General features: G+C 44.9%; 1 long non-coding RNA gene across 1 annotated transcript in view; it reads right to left on the reverse strand.

Annotated features, from left to right (window-relative positions):
- Positions 1-13,676, reverse strand: part of LOC131258879 (uncharacterized) — a 106,658-nt gene that overhangs the window by 45,503 nt on the left and 47,479 nt on the right. The window lies entirely within an intron of this gene.

A 13,676-nucleotide genomic window follows, 5' to 3' on the forward strand; every position in this document is an offset into this window, starting at 1 on the left:
ACTAACTGTTCCCTTTTTTTTCTTCGCCCGCCCCCTTCGTCAGCACGGTTCGATGTTCGGGATACGCTCTAGGGGAACTTTATTTTTTGATGCTAACGTTCTTCACCAAGCCCAGGAAGCATCGTTTGCATGACTCATTAACAAGATCTAACGCACGAGTCCTGGAGCGCTTAGTTTAGTCGCTGGAGTGCACTCCGACTTGCATGGCAGAAGTAGGTGAAATGAAAAGTTGAGGTGGAAAACATACTTATGGACGAAGCTATCTTATAAGAAAGTAATGTATTTTTCTTGCTTTGTTAACCGATAGGGAAAATTCTTTTTCGTGTTGAATATTTTAATTTGACTTAAAATTTTACATATTCTGCAGTTTTCTTATCACAGAAAATCAGAATAAGCCAACTGATGATAAAGAAAAATATAGAAAGAAAAATAATTGAATGCAGGAATGACACTGAATGCATATAATTTTCAAGCAATTTGTTTTCAACACAGATTACCAAAATCACTTGAGCAACAAATATTTCGAACTCGCAAACATAAATATCCTTCGTATGCTGTTTTTTTTCACACGGAAAAACGTGCACAAAACATTAATGAACCATGCCCCCCCTAGGCCCATTACGAGTGGCGTACTTCAACTTTGAAGCGTACCTTTGCGCGAGCATATGAGGACGTTCGCGGCATCGGACACAGCATAATGAGCGAAACCGGCGAATACTATTGTGGCTCATAAATGGCAGCTAGTGGCGTGCGCCCGACAACACACAGCAAAACAAAGCCGAGGGTAGGCGCGAGAAAAACCTTGTTCGCCCGACCAGATTGCGCTTCTACCTAGATTGGATTTCTTTCCGTCCGTTTGTGCGAACTTCACAATGCCACACAGATAACCCATAATGATACTTGAGCGTGAAGAGCGGCGGTCTGAAATGAATGTTTCGTGTCTATTAAATATCCATAAAAACGATATTTTATTATCCTTACAATCCAAACCCTCACCACCACCACCACCACCATAGTGCACCCTCCGGCTGATGCTTTCCACCGGCAATTTTTGTGCTTCGGTTTCTTGTCTGGAAAATGAAATAAAACCTCCCCCGATTCACCAAATGCGCTGCGGTTGCTGACAGCGCGGCCGAACGGAAAACGTGCCGCTGACGTTTTCCTTTTTCGAATAACATAATGAAAAATATTATACGTTTTTTTGCGTTCCGGTACCGTTTCCACAATGGTACCGGGGCAAAACTTGGGTTTGTTGCTTCGACGAGGTTTCGGACACGAGGTGGAGCGAGGATCTTCCGAAAGATACTTTTCGGCCCGGGTGGGCTCCAAGAGTAATTCGGAGGGGGGGGGGGGGGGCTGAGGAGATGGATGCGAGCTGCAACTGATAGGCCCCACGCCCCCTTTTGCCCGCCCCGTTATCCTTAATGTCTCTGCCCTGCGCAACTTTCGACCTCGCAGCCGGCTCCAAAATGGTTCGCAATAAAGTTTGGCTCTGATTGAATTCCGATGTTCCCGCACCATAGTGCCAGCAACGAGGACCCGAGGGGGGAGAGGGAAGTGGTTTTGCAGGGAGGAGGAAAAACGGAGGGAAAAAACTCCCACCCAATCTCGTGTATCTCGGGTCAGCCCTCGTTCGAGGGTTGCTCGCTATTGTAGCATCAAATTCAAAAGCGAAGTCATAAAAAACATTAATCAAATTCACAATTTTCCTGCCGCCGTGGTGTTTATTGCCGAGCCGATGCTCCACCGGCGCTGATGCTGCTCTTCTGCCCGATGTGCAAATTAAACTTTGTTAAAAATTCTCGTAAATGTACTACGGCTCCACGAGGCCCAAAGTTTCCTCCTCATTTTGCGGCACCGTTGTTTCCCTTTTGTTCGCTTTATGTTTTCTTTGGTCCTCAGTTTTTACACACCCAACTCCCCCAGCGGATGTGGGGAGTTTAATTTTTATCCGTTTCGATTTCGTACCGCGCGATTCACATTACCGATTCCCCCCGGGAGGCGTATATAATAAGCTCATTCTCGCCTACACAATAAATGAGCTCATCTTAACGGTTGGACGGACTTCAAAGATACAATAAAATGGAAAGATTTTTCCCCGAACAACCTGCGAGTGAACCGGATCCCGAGGAGGGAGAATGATCAGAAGCGAGAAATTTACTGTGAAAGAGTTTTTCCTAAACGACCTCAGGGTGGGATGGAGATCGACCCAAACCGGACGAGGTTGCTTGAGGGGGATTAAAATGTGTTGTAGACTTTGGTGTACCATCTTGAAGTGGCCCGTTACAAAAGCACTTCGAACGTGGCTATTCAGGTGGGTATTCCTGTTCCAAAAAATTGCCCTTGTTGTATCGTTTAGTCCCGCGATCCTTGACTCTAAACGAAGACGGATGCTACCGGAAACGCCATTCAATTAACGCACCGTACCGACGTTTCCTGGAGGGTGCAAACAAAACATATTTATTCTGCAATTCATAACCAACGCCACTCGCCGAGGTGTGAACCGCCCGTACCGTGGCAGGCTATCGGTCCACAAAGGGCCCGGGAATGTGTAGACATCCAGTGGATTGGGCGATGCTCTCCTGTCGGTTTGTGTTTGCTTGCCGTAGTGTACGTGCCAGTGCACACTAATTAGTACACATCAGGGCCATCTCCGGAGTCCGGAGATATTATATTACTGTTTTCCATCATCATCACCACCACCATCCTCTCTGCACGCCATCGTCAGCACTTGCGGCACTATTATTATTCGCTCGAGACGGAAGCCGTGCCCGGAAACATGTGCGCCACGTTGCACCAACAGCGTAAGTATGAGTTTGCCACAACCGGAAAATTGGAGCGTCGCCGTTTCGCGCGCTGTCGTGCCACGAGCCACGACCTTAAGCCGTAGAACAACAGTTTTTACGTCGACGTGTCGATAATAGGGATGTACAAACTTTTTTAATCATAATTTTAATCCTCAAACTATACGGTTTAAAGCCGGACGATCTTATTACTTTTACTAAGTAGTCTTCTTTTTTTTCGTTCCCCTATCCTGGTGGTCGACGTGGATAGGGAAAGGTTTGCAGCTAATAACCGACCGGAGCGGCATTCCATTAAACTGCCATGGCATGAGTCGACTCCGTCAGCCATATGGGTTTGTTTGTATGTGTGGCCCAATGTGCCCACACGTGGGTAAAAAGACAACATTGTAGCTTGCAGTCGAGTGAGTTGCTCGAGTGCTTTGATAGTGTTGGAAAATTTACGCCAGCCCGTTAACCCTCGCCGAGGATACACAGGATCTGGCTCGTCGAGAGGATTTTTTCCTAGCGAGTTGGGACGACGGTACCCGAAACGAGTATCATAGTAATTATGGCATGCAACCAACCAAAAGCAGGCAAAAGCAACAAGAACCGGAGCACAGACAAGGCCTAAATTATTAACAACGAAGCGTGGAATACCTGCACTCGGTTTTGCTTACCGGGCACCACACAGCAGCACATTTTCAACGTTCCTACCTTAACCGAACGATGCGGAAAACATCGGCACAAGGCAGGGCACGTAACTACTATAAGATGGATAAAAAAGTAGTCCTCCTCCGGTTTTCCGCGTCGTTGGAATGTTTTCTGCAGCGTCGGAAAGACACACGACGGTATGACGTAGACAATTTCATGCTCAAAATGCTGCTTCCAGACAGATTAAGGTACCTTAGCTAACTAAAACACGCGCACAAGAACACCAACAAGTAACAACATCATGAAAAATTTCCCACTTGTCAACGTTCTTCCGGTTGTATGGGTATGTTACCAACTCCCATCTACCACAACCTGTAGTTTAAACTCATGCTTTCAAAAGTGCAACTAACTAAGCATACACCTAATTTTGATAAGGAAACGCATAATAGGCAAGTGATAAAAAAGTGAAGTACCCAACCTCTTCTTTTCTAGGTTCATGGTTGGAGTTTTTCATTATCCTATTTTTCTTTACTGGCCACACTTTTTAAAGGTTAATTTCTCAGTTCATCAGCTAGCTGCGAACGATCACAGGGAGCCACCGAAGACGACACTCCAGTGTCGAGAGGCTACGCGACGGTACGCCTTCTCGTTCCACCGTTCGAGAGTCGGCCAACGCGTTTCTGCTTGAAGTGTATCCAAAATTGCCAGAAAGGAAAATTCCTTCCTTTACCAAAAAACAAAAAAAAAAACGCTCAAAAGGCTTTTGGGCGGTGGATTAAAGCATTATGGAATGGAGAAAAAAAGTTATAATCCATCATGCCCGATGAAGATGAGCAAAAAGTAAACAGCTTAAAACTCGACCTCGCCCAGGTGAAAGCGGGAGTGGAATAAGGTATCGCGAAAGACAATTAAAAATGCCGCCCACAGTCAGTTGGTACTCCCTCCAAAAGGTGCGAGACCCTCGAAGGTGATTGGATAATTTGCTATGCAAATTTGCTGTTGACCGGTTGGGAAATGTTGGGGCTAGTGAGAGCACCCTCAAACAGTAACGCTTTAAAAATGTAACGAAAATACTATCCAACCCCTGGTTCGTTGCTTGACACGATTCGTAAAGTTCAACCACAGTGTGATGGTAGCGGGATGTATTGGAGAGGATTCTAAATTTGTTGAAATCATCTGCTGAACCGTCAACAATCACATATAACACTATGAATACACTTACAAGTGTACTTTAAATTTAAAAATTAAACTCAAATAAGCTTTGTTCAAATCGTTTTGGCAGATCGAATAAAATAGCACATATAGATGCAAGGATTCGATAACATATTGTTTGGCATTGGATAAATATCTCATTGCTTGTAGAAAACACATGTGAATAAGAGAGATGTGCAAACCAATACCCTTGAAGAAAATAACCCTGATTGCGTTCTTCAGGGCATCCTGAATGCGTAAAGGCTTCTTGCGTGAGCTGATTTCTCACACTCACCTTTTTCTATCCAATCCAAGGCCAATCGTGCTGATTGTCCACATGTCCCGGGACATAATGACATTAATGTTGACATAATTCCTTTACATAAGCTCCGCAGTACCGTCCAACCGGCTCCACAATGCTATGGATTGACAACGATCTGCGACTTAGCTTAGCCCTCGAGGGCAACCAATCATTTTTCTTCGATACCACCTGAGACCTTCGGTGCGAGACGTTTTTTTTCTTCTAGCAACTTCCTTCCTCCCATCCACCGTCAAACAACACCATTTTATTCTTTGTGTGCCCACTTTTTCGTCTCCCATACGGTGGCGGATCACACAACCAAACAAACGAACACACACACGCACACAAGTACAGGTGCATTAAGCAAAACACGTTTTCCTAAGCACTTTTCTTTCTAATCAAATAATCGATACCATTATTTTCTCCTTTTCACCCCCGGTACTCAGGCCTATCCTTCTCGCCACACGAACGACGATGTCACGAAAGGGGCTTGAATCATTTTCCCTCAGGAGGTATGGTTTCTTTCCCGTTCGATGTTAATGTGCAACATACATCCTTGATTACCGTTCTTAGCTTTGTGCTTTGTTTTTTTTTTGTTTCGTCAAGTTTTCCTCATTATTTATTTCCCTTCTCGCTCACTTATACGGCCGGTTTCTTCTCTAATTCACCCTTTTTCATTTTCAGCTAAAATGCGAAAGCCCACGGTAAGAAATCGGCCCTATGTTCTTTCGATTCGTTTCGCTACAAACAACACAAAAAAAATAAACTCCGAGCAACATTAGGCGCTGGTAATGCTAATCACCTTCCCGAAATGAACTCGCGCACAGTAATGGCAGGAGGATTGATCGGTTACAGAAGGCGGCACATGGATATAGTGCCGAACCCATGTAGGGCATTGGGTTAGCATGAAGATGGAGCCCTTTTTTCGAATTTTGCGAGCACAAGGGTGATTCTGCGTGTGAAATTAACTGGAACACGAGTAGTATTGATTTTTGTTTCGGTAGGAAAACGAATAAAATCTAATTTGCAAAGTTTCTCCATCGGACTCGACTTCAAATGAAGTTAGTATTGGGATAGTTTTTCCATCGCACTGAAATTTGTTAGAATGAAAATTGTGTTTAAACTCAATTCCAAATTTCAAAAGAGTTAAACATTTCCAACGTGTAACGGTTAGTGTTCAATTTTTACCGGTGAGTACAAAATTATTCAAATCAATTTATACCAAAGGGTACCAAAGGTTGACCCAAAAATGTCACTGCATGCACCAAGCTTTTCAATTTTTCAATACAACGCAGTCTGCAGCATTTCCAGAACAAAAGTAGCTCAATCAATTTCCATTGTTCGGCGTCCTATCGACCCGACCACTCCAGTGGAAAGATAGATTTAGGAACATGAAAAGCCACGTTTGGCACCGAACCCCGAAACGAAAAACAAGAAACCAAAAAAAAAACACGTCCAAAAGCATGTTGAACACATGCAATAATATTCAAAAAGGCCTACCCCACTCGAGGTACGGACCACTGTTCATCCCCTTACGCACCCACGACGCGGTGTGCCATCAATCACTTTGCGCGCCTGTATAATTAGCTGCCGATTTATAGGCATCGGCTGTGCTGATCCTCAATCTTTTCCTGCCCCCGTTCGATCTCGTAGGTCCCGCGGTCGCGGCTGATCGCAATCGCAATAAAAACAAAAAATATAGACGTTTAACATGCAACACTTGCGCGGTCCACCACCCGTTACCTATCTCTCGGGCCTAGCGGAAGGCAATCGCAAGCGACGCGAGCCGGAAAAGCACGCAAAATGGGGCTAACGCTGGCTGGCTGACTCCTGGCGATCCAACACGTGGCGTTTTACGGCGATGCAGCAGCCGCAGGACCGAGTAGCACCATTCTTTCAGTTTCGTTTCGTACTGACAGTGACATAGTGCAGCAGTTTCGGTCTAGTTGGTCCCGTTTCCGTACCTCGATGGGCTGAGTCTGGTGTATTTGTTTAGGACAGACCCTCCACCGTCAAGCCGCACGCGTCTGCATAATTTCACATTACCTGCAACGAAAGAAAAAGATCAACGATTTTAAAAAAATGGGGTCAACATTGATAATGCTTAGGGTGGAGCTGGATAAGCGGAAAAAAGCTACTTTTTGGAGTGGGACACTCGTTGGATTTTCCACAAAGCTAAACCCCGTTTGATTTATTTTGTCGTGTTTTATTTCGGTCGTCCTTTATCGGGAAAACCAATTTCACCCATCTTAATCGGGCTCATTTGTATCGCTATATGTTCTGCCGGCAGCCATGCTGCAAACAAATTTGAGGTCAAGAGATTTAAATTGGTGGCGTGCTCATCATCATCATAATCATTGCCGGTTGGTTGTTCGAGAGATCTAACTGAGGGGAAAATATAAACAAAACCAAAAAAAAAAAACAAAAATAATCCAAAGGTCCTTGAGCACACAGTCGGCTCGTAAATCTACATCGTCGAACAATGTGTTTCGTACGACAGTTTTTCCTCCACGTTCAACATTACTCACCGACGACCATGCATCTGATCGTTCGTTCGTTTGTTCGTTCGTTCGTTCGTTCGTTCATTCATTCATTCATTCATTTTATCCCTCCATCCATCATTCTCGAAGCTCATAAATTCAAGCGTTCTACATTCAGGAATCCTACGACTAGCTGCGGTGGTTGTAAAGAAAAAACAGGCGTGGAAATTGGTAAAAAATAAAGAAAACCATACGTCCCACCTCAACTCCGATCGATTTGAGAGTGAGCAATTCTGAGAGGAAATCGGAAGAGCTTCGAGAGCGAAATAAAAAAAAGTACCCTTCATACAATGATTGCAATGACGATGTCCTCCTCCTGGTATCCCAATAAATTTGCCATCTTTTCATTTTTTACATCGATTTATTGAGCACACGTTTTGTGACTCCGGGTAAATACACCATCGTCGTGCGGAAATGCATCACCGGACTGCATCGACCTGAGCAGCTACCTTCAGGATGCGAAGTCCTTGCATGTTTCATGACGAGTCTTCTACACCTTCTAGGGTAAACCTTTTTCCCAGAGAATCTTCCCAATACCATCCGGTAGCCTTCGCTTTGGAATGCACTTTCCTGTCGAAGTGGCACGAATCATGAAACCGGAAGCCTTCACTTCATTGACCCATGCTGCCACCGGCTATGTCATGATGTCATTTGCTCGTATGTACGTGTGTGTTTGCGTTGAGGAATCTAACATTTTTTTTTCTTTTATTTTTCTTCATCCGCACACACCATCCAAGAAGAAAGAGTGTATCAAATCCAAGACAGATATGACCCGGCGAGGACAATTCAGGATAATGAAGGGAAACTATTCTGTCGGTCGGTCGAACCCCGCTAGTGCAGTGGAGTGTATCCTCCGGGATCGGGGAGAGGGCAAGCGGAGAAAAATTATTTCCCAAGGGTGTGTCGGCATTTGCTTAATTCTATCCCAGCTGCAGCTACGTCCGGCACTCGAGGCCACGCTGGAAGCTCGGAGCCAAGAAACGCAAGCAAAATGTCCGAGGAGAATTTATGCGCTTGAAAAATTCGTTTGCAGACGCCCCGCAAGAGGCGTGACAGACTATGGTTGCAATTGCTGGATGATTGAATGCACTTTTTCAGCGGCAAACGTCTGCGCGAGTAAAGTTTTACGTATGCAAGCAGCAGAGCGCCGAATGCGAAGCGCAAGATGGAATCTGTCATAATTGGAAAAAGTTTTCTGCACGCATACGGAAGAAATCTCGGTTCGGTCGGGGGTTTGGAGTGGGTTTTACAGGACCGTGCGACGTGCGGTGAATTTTCTATTAGCCGAAAACTGCTTGCCATTACTTTCATTGTTTCGATGGGTTTGCGTTCCTTTTAGATTCATCCTAATTTTTTCCCCTCTGTAAAAGAACGCCACGCTCTATCTTTGCTGGCCGCTTCTCCCTCTCGACTCGTACAATGGCGGCCATCGAACGAATACCTTGGTGCATTATTTCATCGTTCGCCACCCGGAAGGGCAGTGCGCGCTAGTGCGCAATGATCAAGTGCCTGCCAGGAAGGCTTCACTCAATGGTTCCGCACGATTCCGATCCGAATCGATAGTGTGGCTGCAAATTGACTCGATTTTTCACCTTGCACGCCGGGAAAACGCAAACGAGCACGTCTGGAAAAGCGACAGCATACCAAAAGCCAATTTATCGACATTTTCCACGGCCCCGGCTTCCCTTCCCTGGCAGTGTCCAGGTTGCCTGCTCGGCGCTTTATTGCTCCGTTTCGAAAAATGCTCCCTTTCTCGGTGGCACGAACCGCCCGTGAGCGAAACGTAACGGTGATAAATCTGATTCGAGGAAACGAATTCGTTACTTTAAAGTACCATCAATAACAGAGTGTCATCCGTTTCCATTCAACCTCGGGCTCCTCAATGGAAATCATTCCTTGATCCTGGGACGGAGGGGAACGGTGTGGGGGAAGTATTTAAATTAAGCTCAATACGCGCTGCCCATCGTAGCTCATTGCTAAAGACGGCGTACCAGCATTTCAACAAAAGACGGATTAATGAAACATCGAATCATTACCGTCATGGGCTTCAAATCGTCATCAATACCATCATAGGTCTCTTGTTTGATCAGTTCCGAATCCGAAACTTTCTACGATCATGATAAAACAGGAAACGACTAAGTTGAAAGTTCTTTAATATTCAAAACTGAAATTTAGGAATTTCAGATTTTCTTTGTATAGTTCAATTTATACAAATATTACGAAAATTTGAAAAGGTAGAGTAGAATGTTTCAAAATATAAAGGGAGGGAAATTGAAATTCAGTTAAAATAAAGTTGTAGTTAGTTCGTGAATAAAGACAGAAAATTAAGCGCTAAAATTTCCGTTATGGTAGATGCCAGTTGGTTAACATACTTTGATGTAAAACTAAATTTAAAAATTAATATATTATATATCAGAACATTTGAAAATTAAGATGATAGATATTTTTTTGAGATGATTATTCCAAAAATAAAATTTTAAATGTCATAGGTTGTATGCGACTGTATACGAATTGTATACGATTTGGCTTTCCACTTTTACGATAATATTTTTGACACATTCAGATCGACATAAGCAAAATAATTTCAAATATAAAATGTCTTCTTCTTCTTCTTCTTCTTCTTCTTCTTCTTGGCGTAACGACCTTGTTCGTCATGCCTGCCCTGTAAAGGGCTTACGAGACTTTTTACCCTATGTGTACGTGGATAGTCAGTCTTTTCGTACAGGGGGGGGGGGGTCCGGTCTCGGTTGGGATTCGAACCCACGCCGTCGAGGTGGTGAGCCCCGGCGCTCATGGGCCGATTTTCTAACCGGCGCTACCGCTCGGCTGTCGCGGACCCCAATATAAAATGTAGATGATCCAGATCAAACAAGTACACTTTAGAATCATCTGACATAGCTACAAAACTGTAGCAATCAAGTAAAGCACTTGTACCGGGTACCAACGGAATTGTTATTTATTTTTAACACATTTTCATTCGCGTGTAGTTTGGTCATCCTTGCCATCCCGAGCAAAAAAGGAGAACGTAAGACCGGTTGTAACGTCTCGTTAGTGCAATTATCCCCACTTCATAATAATTGAAATTTACGTGGCCCCAACGATTGCAGAGCCCCCTAGCTTAGCCTAACGATGCATTTTCCTGTGTTTTCACTCCTTCCTCAGAAAGAACGTCCAACAACTGCAGGTCAGTCGGGTCGTGGGGGTGTAGGAAAACATGGCGAGGGAGGCTGACGATGATGCAACTGATACGGTCTGGTTAGAAGATATTGTGCCAACGACACAGTAGGGCATCATCATCAACTAAGTGCCGGACCTCCCGCGTCTACCTTTGCCATTCCGATCCATACACACTTCCGGTAGGCGTCTCTCACTTTCGCCTTTCGGAAAGTAATTATTCATCCCTATCCCCTACGATTCACGTCGTGCTCTCTGCCCTAGGCGGCTCTCCGAAGCTCCACTAATGCTTCCGGATCAAATGACACAGGCGTACACACGGATAAACACAGCAACACAAGCGCACACGACTCATAAATTGAGCTTTAACCGGTTGCCCGGTGCGGCGATATCGTCTGTTTGAAACTCGAGTCGGTTTCGAGCGCGACAAGGCTTAACAGGCTTGCCGGCTGCCAGGTAAGTTAGGGATGCCGACCTTTCCACTCTGTTTCTTTAATACTTTCTTCGGTTTATTTTTCGCTTCCAGTACCCCCCCACCACCGTCAACGGAAAGCGGCCCGGAAAAGCGGCATAATTATGTAACCGAAGATAATCGTCCAGTAATAACGATAATTGTTGTTCCTTATCCGTCCATTTTCTTCCGTCGTTCTGTGGTTTTCTCAATAAAAACACGGCTACCCTACGCTGCCGGTGGGTGGTCGAGTTGGTTTTATCGAACTTTAAAAAGTTCGTACACACAGCCCTCCAACGACGACGGGGACCGTTTGTGTGCGTGATGTGTTGTTCGGAACAGTAGAGTCAGTAAATGCCGGAGCTCCGGGCACCGGTGGTCGTGTTAGGCAATTTTACTCGCTAGATTAAATCTACCAAAGTTTGTGACATTTCGGTGTTGATAATTATTCAAAGGACGACCGGCGGACGGCGCTGGGACGAGAAGGATATGCAGTAGTGGGTGTTTGGCGACGGTCCTGAGGTACGATCATTTGGGACAACCTTTGCGTCCGTGACACATGACATTTAAATATTTCTACGAAGGCTGTGAGGGAGGGGGCAGAATCCATTCTTTAATTTTTAGTTTGAAAGGCATTAGAAGTGGTGATTATGTTGAGTTTAATTTTCGAGACAATTCCTATCCATCGTATTGGTTTTAACAAAGAAAAGGACAACTTTAGCAAGAATATAAAACAAAACAACAACAAAAATCTTGTTTAAATCAGTTCAAAATTAGCTTGAGTTATCGATCATGTTTTAACTATGAGAAACATAAACATCTCTGAAAATAAAAACAGAAACGAATTGTTTTAAAGGAACTTGGTGTTCAGAAAAACGGATTCTTTTTAAAAAAAGTTGTTGAAAAAGTCCATTAACCCAAATTATGAAGAATAAAATTATTCTTGTGGAGTATTTATATATGATGATTTCATGTTTCTTAAATTCACATTTTTTTATTATTATGGTATCAACCGAAACTTTTAGCGTTGACTTCGAACAACCAAGAGTAATTTTTAAACTCACTAATAGTTGAGTTGATTTTTCACCCTATTTGTTGACTTATTGATCACACAATTATCAACTGTCAAAATGAATGTTTCATTGTTCGTCAAACGAAGATTTATTGTTTCCATTGAAAAACAAGTGACATTTCTATCTAATATTTTTATTCGCTTTAAAAGCATGGATTACTACAACATGCTGAAAGAAAAAGCGGCAAAAAGAAACCCCTTATTTTAGAGTGAACACAATCAAATCGCTTTAAAACAAATTTAAAAATGTTTAAACGTCCAGCAGAATGCAACAATGAAACAAACTACGGAGGGATGTTGATGTTGAATTTTTCATTGGTTTTTTGTTGGTCGGAATGGTAACCGCGCTCCAGTGCATACATCCGTGCGACGGAAAATACAGCGTGAGCATCCGCCAACGACGGACCGTTTCCGCGCTTCGGGTGTAACACACAACGTTCTCACATCCTCGACTATGTGTGTTCCAACTATGTTGCCGCTGAGTGAGTTTCGCTTGTTTGTTTTTGGGAAGTTTTCAAGTCGAACGGCAAAGGCGCCCGGCGGGCCGGCGGGGTGGCCGGAGTGCAGCCCTGTACGATTGTGGTGTGATTTGTTCGCTAGGGTTCCGCGGCCAACCGCTGTCCCATCCTCCCGGGGCTAGAGTCGACCGTTCGGGCCCGGGGTTTTCCGCCTCTCGCGCTGTCGTTATTATTGCTGTACACAATTTGTTCGAACGCGCGCTCGAGAATGGAAAGATTTATTGCCTCGAATGTTTTCCATATGCTGCGGACGGGAAAAACCCGCCGGCCGGAGCCCGCTGCAATATCCCTGGTGTGTATCGGGTAAGCCCGGGAGAGAGAATCGACCCTCGATCGTTCTCGGCCGGCGGCGTTCGAGAAGAAGGAACGAGTTGTGCTGTGTTTGGCAAGGGAAAGTGCTGGGATGGAACTCCGCGGTCGGCGGAACCGAAGGGGAAGTAGTCTATAAAATCCCGATTTTTATGCTTGCCATCACCACCGCCTTCCACCGTCGATCGGTTACGGATGCGCGCGATGGGAAAAGGATTGCGCCGTGGGGGGAGCAAACCTTGCCGGCGGACTGTTTCAATTTCTCGATTAAAAATATGTTTTGTTTCCGATGAGTTATGAGCTACCCTGCAACGTGCTGGTCCCGTGCCTGCCGCAACGATGCCGAAACGAAATTATGCTTTTCTTCTCACCGGCTTTACTCTCCTTCCCTTTCCCTGGGAAAGCGCTTCAGCGACAGTGATTACTGTCAAAATATTTCATGCTTTATTAATGAATCCTTTACCAACATCGCATCAGCTACTCAGCGACATCGCGAGCGGGACCGATATTCCCCTTGTGTGAGGAGACTTTTCGCCCAAATCTCGACACTCGCTGGCTGAGCCGGTAAGCGGCGGGGCGGTCAGGATACGCGGGTATATAGGGCTGATTAATCAGAAAACAGACGACGACCTGCCGTTGTGGTGCTCATTAGCCGACGCTCGGGGAAATCCTCTACACTGTTTACC

This window comes from Anopheles coustani, chromosome 3, assembly GCF_943734705.1.
Source record: "Anopheles coustani chromosome 3, idAnoCousDA_361_x.2, whole genome shotgun sequence".
In the NCBI taxonomy this organism is placed as follows: domain Eukaryota; kingdom Metazoa; phylum Arthropoda; class Insecta; order Diptera; family Culicidae; genus Anopheles; species Anopheles coustani.